The sequence below is a fragment of the Azolla caroliniana genome, unplaced genomic scaffold, assembly GCF_043228905.1.
Source record: "Azolla caroliniana isolate FFs.n. ecotype wild unplaced genomic scaffold, voAzoCaro1.0.p SCAF_11, whole genome shotgun sequence".
Classification (NCBI taxonomy): Eukaryota; Viridiplantae; Streptophyta; class Polypodiopsida; order Salviniales; family Salviniaceae; genus Azolla; species Azolla caroliniana.
This window is the reverse complement of record NW_028230446.1, coordinates 12,483,291-12,491,927: the sequence shown is the minus strand read 5'-3', so window position 1 is coordinate 12,491,927 and position 8,637 is coordinate 12,483,291. Positions and strand designations below refer to the sequence as shown.

The 8,637-nt window shown below is 33.5% G+C and overlaps 1 long non-coding RNA gene across 1 annotated transcript; it reads left to right on the top strand.

Annotated features, from left to right (window-relative positions):
* The first annotated feature begins 3,775 nt into the window (after window positions 1-3,775).
* LOC147857820 (uncharacterized) lies at window positions 3,776-5,905 on the top strand. The gene is made up of 2 exons (XR_015530551.1): window positions 3,776-4,492; window positions 5,032-5,905. It is a non-coding gene; the product is annotated as an uncharacterized LOC147857820 (long non-coding RNA).
* The last annotated feature ends 2,732 nt before the right edge of the window (window positions 5,906-8,637 follow it).

Below are 8,637 nucleotides of genomic sequence, written 5' to 3'. Positions count from 1 at the left end.
ACACATACATACATTACATATTACATATATACACATATGTACATTCATGCATGAACATACATACATTGCATATGCATACACATATGTACATTCATACATGGACATACCTATATTCATTTATACATTACTACATATACATACATTAGATATATATGTACATAAATATTATGCACATATTACAATCACACACCCAAACAAATTGAATCATGTACATTGTCATATGGATATATGCATACACATACACACACACACACACACACACACACACACACACATACATACTATGCATATATGCATACACATATGTACTTTCGTACATGGACACACATATAATCTTTTATACATACATATACATACACATACATACATAATTAGATATACACACATACGTATATATATATATATATATATATATTACACATACACATACATACATATTACAAACAAACATCCACACACACACATATATGCACATATGCATTCACATACAAATATACATACATTACATATTCATACACATATGTACATTCATACATGGACATGCATATATTCATTTATACATTGCTACACGTATATACATATTTATGGTTACAATGATATGTGTATAAATTTTACAAACATACACTCATACACATACATACATACATATTCCACATATCAGCATATATGTAGGTCACATGGGGTCATACAAACTAGAATATGTACATATATACATACATATTACACACATATTACAAACAAACATCCACATACATACATTACATATTACATATATGCGCATTCTACATTCATACATTACACACGTATATATATTCATTCATACATACATTACATATTATATATTAGATATATACACATATGTATGTATACATATTGTGCACATACACACCACAATATATATATTCATTCATACATACATTACATATGTACATTATATACATATACATATACATACATACATTCATGCAAGCATACATATATTCATACATGTATACATATATTCATGCATTCAAATTTCATATATTCATTCACTCATAGATACATACATTCATAGTCAACATAACATTGATACATTCACATTTTTTAATTTTGAGTTTTGCCGCCTCATTTTGCCGCCTAATGCCGCCTCCTCTACTCTCATGGTTTTGCCGCCTTTGTTCTCCTCTTTGGTGTTGCCTCTATTCTTCTCGTTTTTGTTGCCTCTACTCTCCTTGCAATTTCCTTTGTTCTCTTCGTATTGTCATTGCCGCCTCTGCTCACCTTGTTGTGCCGCCTTACCTCGCCTTGTTGTGCCGCCTTACCTCGCCTCGTTGTGCCGCCATTGGTCGCCTCTATCCTCTGTAGCTGCTGCCACAACTACTGTTCATAAAACATTTACAGGTATGTAAAAGAAATACACACACAGACACAAACACATACATACATACACACATGCAATAGAATACATACATATGCACATGTATAGAATATATACTCTCACACACATACATATATACACATGCAATGCAATACATACATATGCACATATATAAAACACACACACACACACACACACACACACACAACACATTCATACAAACACATGCAATATAAAACATACATATGCACATGCAATATAAACCCTAAACCCTAAACCCTAAACCGGTTTTAAATGGTTTGGCGGCTCGGCTCAATTCAAGCTTGAGCCTCCTTAACCAGTTTAAGCTTAGTTTGGGAGGCTCATGCCGAACATAAACACATTCCTAAACTAGCTAAGGTTTAGATGGTTTTGGCAAATCGGTTATAAACTTATTTAGCATCAACCAGTTAAGCCTTGTTCAGTTTAGGAATCGGTTTGATTCAAGTTTGAAAAATCTCAAACCAGTTAAGGCTTAATTGGTTTGGTTGGGACAAGGCCAAACCAAATAAGCCGAAATTGAACCATTGTCAATTCTTATTTTCATCCCCAACACATGTTCATCTAAACTACCAACCTACAAATTTATTTCCTTTTTTAGTATGTTAGCACGTTGCTTTTTCTTTATTTAGGAAGTAAATTTCAAAAATATATATATTTACTTCCGAACAATTTCATTTTTTAGGCAATAATACTCTTTTCAACACCTAATTTGCCGAAAGTAAATTTAAAACCATATTTTAAGTTCTTAGTGCACATTATCTAAAACATAGACCGCAATGACTTTTACAATGAACCAAAATTCAAATCTATCAGTCAAGACTTCAACCATTAATACTTGAGTTTTAAAACATGTTTTTGAAGGTTCGGCATAAGCACACCTCAAAACCTAACTTGTGGAGGTTCAAACTACTGTTTAATAAGATGTATAAAGAAATGATTTCGCACTGCTTATTAGCATGTAATGTCTTCATGATTTTGTAGTAGCATATTTCTTTTTACTCTTTCAATATAGAAATTGTGTTACTCCAGATCGTCCATCTTGACACAAACAATGGTAAGAATGACTTATAGTTGTAAATTTCATTTCTACACAAGCTACTATGCCAAAACACTAGAATCACTTATTCCATGTTTTCTTTCTTTAATGCATACACACTTGCCCTTATAACTGAACCATTGTTATTGCTTGAATCTGATCATAATGAGTTGGAGTAATATCCTAGTAAACATTGTATAGTTAATATATTTTGGCACTTTCTTTACTCAATAGGTCAAATTTCCTTCCTCAAACATGTGCGCACAAATATCCTACAATAAACTACATCATGCAAGATTGTAATCTCATTGTGAATGGGTCACGACTGAAAACTCTCGAGGTCACATCATGATTTACAATTTTACATTATACAAGTGAATGGTTATCTTGAAAGTAAGGGATAAGGATTGCTATGCATCCCTGATGTAATATCACATCTATCTAGTACACATGCACATAGACTAATATAATTTATCAATATATTATCAATTTGTCCAAAAATCAAGGCAAAATACTACTCGAGCAAGTGATTAACAGTTATCCATAAGAAAGGTAGTCTATATGAATTAAAAAGTTTCTGAGACTTACAAACAATATACATTAATTGAATAAATTTTTGTAATTTTGTCACTTAAAGCATTAGAAAATGCTCATGACAAGATGGGATGTGTATGACCGAGACAACAAAATGAGGCAAGATGCATGTAGCTGAGATTAAAGAAAGAGAGGAAAGCATTCAATCAATCTATAGAATACTTAGTGTGGTGATGCTTTCATGACCATTGGAATATTATATGTTCACTACAATTAGTTGTGAGGTACACATGATATTTGAAGTTGTTAAGTCCTATTTTGGATACAGTGTTGAGCATAGGTTGGACACGTAAATGAAGTTCTATAATATGTGTAAGACAAGTTTTACATGTGTGTAACATGTTTCCTCGTAATGAGTGTTAAGCTATACATATTTGCATGCATTGTACTAAGCAATTTCCTTTACTTTGAAATGTCGTCAGACAATCTTGTTAAATTTGAAAGGAAGTAAAAAAGAAAATAAAACATTCAAATTGTAGCAAAAAGGATATGAAAATATAAAAGTGTCCTAAAAGATTGAACAGAGCAAGTTACAAGGACCATCAGAAAACAAGAACCATCAAAAACTTCAAGTTCGAATATTTTGTCGATTGAGAAAAGCCAGTAACATTAAAATGTGTGTTGAGAGTCCTATTGTTTCAATTTTTATTCCAGTAAATATATAAAGTTGTCTTTATAGTTGACAAGCCTAACTACCCAAATGTATATTAATTCAAAAGAACTACATTAATCCTATTAGTCCTATGACCTACAATAGAGTGGCAACTCTAGCACACATAGGCCTAAGGTAAATTAAAAATTATATTAATACTGGAGACTCATGGATTGACAAACATTTATGCTATGAGATTATTGTAAGAAATATTATAATGGAGAATGAATAATTACATGAGGTAAGTTGAGTATACCTAACGAGTTGGAAGGCTATATAGGTTTTGATTCTTTTGGAACTTCGTGAATGGAACAAGGCATTGGGCCATGAGCAACTAGGGAGAAGGATTATAAAAAATAAAGGAATTCATAAAGTGTTTTAGCTTGGGAGTGCAATCGTCTATATAAATGTAATGTTATGAGTTTGTGAATACAAGGAAGTGGGTGTGTTGAAGGGATGTTGAAAGTGTATGATATTGGCTCGGCTCAACCAGCTCAAAGAGTATGACTTTCATTATAACTTTGATCAGGTCGAGCCGAGCCAATGTCACACACAAACACCCCATAAATTTCAATATTGACACCATTTATTAACTTCACTCATTATAACTATTTCTATTTCATTTTCACCAATTAGATTTTTTTGAAGTATGTGTTCATTGGTCTAGTAAGTAGACATAAGTTTCTTGAACACATGTGCAAACATGCATGAAGATGGTAAGAGAAGAGAGTCATCCTTCAAGTACCAATGGTGAATTGGTTTTCTTTCAAAGCTTTAACTTCTTGTCTGATACTTAAATGCCTTTTATCAGGTAAGTAAAAACTACAAACTTGCTTATTTGCATGATTTTGAATGAAATTGCTTAGTTTTATCAAATAAGATGTTTGTTTCTATGCACGCATGCAAGGTAAACATGTTAATAAGAGAAAATTTTGAAGAAACATATAATTATTTTGTATATATATTTGGAAAAGTTAGTTTTTTTGTATTAGAGGATACATATATTATCCTTTTTAGTGTTGCAACAACGATTGGTAAGTTTGGAATGTTAGTCATCTAAGCCTAATATTTGAATCTTAAGGGATTCTTTGCATTACCTATTGTGATGGCCAGGAAAGAGGGAGGAAAAGAAGAACCTTGTGTATAATTAATTACATGCTTTGAAGTGAAATTACTTGATTATTTCATAACTTTAAATGTCATCCCTAGTTATATTCAATGTTTTACATTTTTTCTATTTCAATGTCACTTGAATGCAATCTTTTGATTATGCTACATTTCAAGTTTCATTTAACTATACTATAAGTATGAGCTCAAATGTTTTTTTTTTTCCAATATAAAATTTTACAGATGAGATTGTTATATACAAATCCCTATAGGGACACAATAATTCCATCTTATGTGGATGCCCACTGACTCAAGAAAGGGAGATGACTACCATTGTTGGATGAAGACTAGTCATTGTCTTTCAGCTCCATCGGATCCGCCAATGAGGCCATCGTATTAGTTAATTAGAGTAGCTACAACTTCACTCCATATCTCTTGCATTAACGTTACTGGATACACAGTTTGGTTGGAGAAGACCTATCTAAATTGATATTTCCATAGAATCCAAAGAATTATTGGGCTGACCAATTCCATCATAACCTGAGATTTGGCATTAATAGGAGTTGAGTGGATATTGTCGATGGTGGAATGAGCTCAAATGTTTTAATGCTATGAATATTTTAATATGTTTATAAAAATGTGTAGATTGGCAATTGAGATTTTTGTAAGCAATATGATCTTTATAAATCTTGATTTTGCTAACCACTTGGAGTTTTGTAAAGTGTTTCCATAGGGGATCTATTCGACAAGGTATATAGGCTACAAGATGTCCAAAAGAGAAGGACACTCACCCATTTCCAGTAGCAAGTGGGTTCTAAGAGTGCTTACCATTGGGACAAATGGAAAATTGCATAATGATTACTATATGTGATCTAGAATATCCCAAATTCTAGAAACAAGTGCTTGAGTTTCCTATTTTTGCAAATATTGCAAACTTTTGCATGTTGGGATGTGCAAGATTCATATGACATCAAACCATAAACTAAAACTAATAGCGGGCATGTTGTTAAGCACTAGAAAAGATCATCAATCATATTTTGGTATAGGTTAGAGAAAGTGTCGTCGACATGTATAAGAATGTAAAAATGTTGAAATTAATTTTGATATTGGTATTCAAGGAATGTATTTTAGCAAAAACAATGTGCTAGACACCAATTTGGATAACCCTTTGGATTTTACCATGAACTTTACTATGTAATGCTTGTTCAAGGAATATATTGCCCCCTTAAGGGGGGAAATACCACAAACTAAAATTTGTGTCATCATTGGTGGATAAGTATTGAGCTACATAACATGTGAGCATGAAGGCAAGAGTTGCAATATGCTTGTCATATGCAAGCTAAAGATATTAGAGATGTAGCATGTATTATGCATTAGAACTAGCTCAACATTCAAATATGGTATAGTCATTAATGTATACAATTGTAACTTTGATTGTTCAATTCAAATATTTTAAAATCTATTCATGTAGTGAGAACCAACACCATTAAAGTACCTACCAAATACGAAGTTTATAGGCAATAATATATAAACATAGAATCTTTCAATTGCAACTTGTTGTTTTCAAATTTTTAGAAGTATAAAAGTTTATGTTTAATATAGTTACAACAATTCAAATTGAAAATGTGCAAGTTTGTAGACCAAGAACAAATTCATATTGAAATTGAAGTATTTGACGATGAAAAACATAATTTGTCCTCCAAATAAAGTTGTAGTCTAGTTCACATTCAATGACTTTCGATACATCACAAGTAGGATTATTTGAAGTGTTATATCTTAACAATGTCATCTTCTCATTGAATTAGGTCCTTTAAATATGACCTACATAAAAATTTATATTGACTAGCATTACAACAAACATTAAACTCCCCAACTCTTTTTCTAAATAAAGTGTACCCTCAAATGGAAACAAGATAAGAATAATGAGTTGATTTTACACTTCTCTAATATTTTCTCATCACATCTATGCAAGATTGTTGTGGATTTTGATTCTTCCATTTGTGCTTCACAATTCTTCGACGTAGATCCTTTTCCATGCCAATGCCCGCTCCTCACCCATGCCATGGGCTCAACCCTTATCTCATATAAGTCCATATTTTGGTTGGTCTCCCACCTTTGGACTATTTACATAAATAGTCTATCCCAAACTATAAGTTTGAACATGTGCAATGAGAGTGTATATGGCCATTATCTCTAGTTCACATTTCAACACTCCTTCATAATGGGCATATTCAAGAAAAAAACCAAAGTACAAATGAATACAAGTGGACAACTTGGTTCATGTGTATGTTGCACACCATTGCAATAGCTATGTCAAAATCAACTCCACACCCATTAGTGTGTGAAGGGATTGGAATTGATTCATTGGAAGACCTTTTGTCATAGTATTCAGAGGTTAGCTATCAAGTTTTTGTCGATGAAGGGCTTCTTCTTGGACACACATTCCCGAAAAAAGAGATACTCAACTTCAATATGTGCTTGAATATTGAGTGACGCATTAAGTTCTTTGACAGAGCAAAAATTCCTTGTCTAGTTGAGTCTCAATCCATACATTATGTGGGTATACTTCTCTTAGTCGTTGCATAGAAGTGAGGGACCATTGCATTCTCTGCATTTTCTCCCTGATCTCTTTTCTAATTTCAATCGTTTTTTGTTGAAAAAACCCTGCACATGCCTCAAGTTTCCCAGCAAGCCTATGAGCAGGGTCAAGGTACCTCCATTTGATATTAGACCATATTTTCCGTATATCATCGGTCCATTTAGTATCCATGACCAATTCCTTGCACACCTTCACATTATGTGGCTTGCATCAATTGTTTTCTTGTATGTGCAACAAAATTGGGGCATGATCAGAGAACATTGTACCCGGACAAATAATGTATCTGCCTTTCCTATCCATGAGTCGAGGGTCCAAATACCATTTGTCCAGCCTGGACATCGTCCTCCCATGCACGCTTCTTCCTACTCTAGAGTATCGAAGAGATTTTTCTTTTTGCATTTGAAAGTTAGGTGCATTCCAACAGTCTATCACATTATATGCTAAACAAAACTTATCCCATGCATCCTTCTCTGTCCTCTGTACCGTGCCATTTGCATTGCCTCTTCTATCTTCTAGATGCTCCACCATATTAAAGTCTCCTCCAATGATCCATAACTCAGTATCTAGTTTCTTGGCCACTAATTGCAACCAGAATTATTGTCTTTCAACCGTTGGGGCATATATGTTTAGTATGCCCAAGTGTCCACAACTATGTTTTATCCTTATGTAGACAACACGACCCTCTATTAAACTCCCCCTGCCTGTACAATCAACAGTAAACTTAGCTTTCATAGCTATAAGTCATGCCTATCCCCCGTAGCTGTTGACCATGTATTGGTCCAATTCCCAAGGCAAATGCTTCCGATTTTATCGATCTTATCCCCATTTAGATGGTGCTCTTGCACCAAGATAATATCAGGCACCACCGCCTCAGTGCAACATTGAATTTCAGCAGCCAATACATTCTTTTTCATCTGGAATTAGGTGCCACCAATTCCTTGTATATTCCAAGTTAGCAAGCTAAGATTCATATAACTTGCACCTTCTGAGGTTTGGCCAATGCATTTTCCGCTTCCAAAATGGTAGCTAATATCCCATCTTGGAGATTTTCCTCTTCCAATTGTGCCAGCATTTCAAGGATGTATACCATGAATTTTGTGATAAGTTTAGAAAGCCTAAATTTCACATTTATGTAGCATATGCCTTGTTCACTCGCCTTGCCCGAAGATATCAATAAGGGAAGAAAGAAGAGGACTAATGGGAATGCAACCAATGTCACTCTCATTACAAGTGAGCTCTTAAAATGGCAA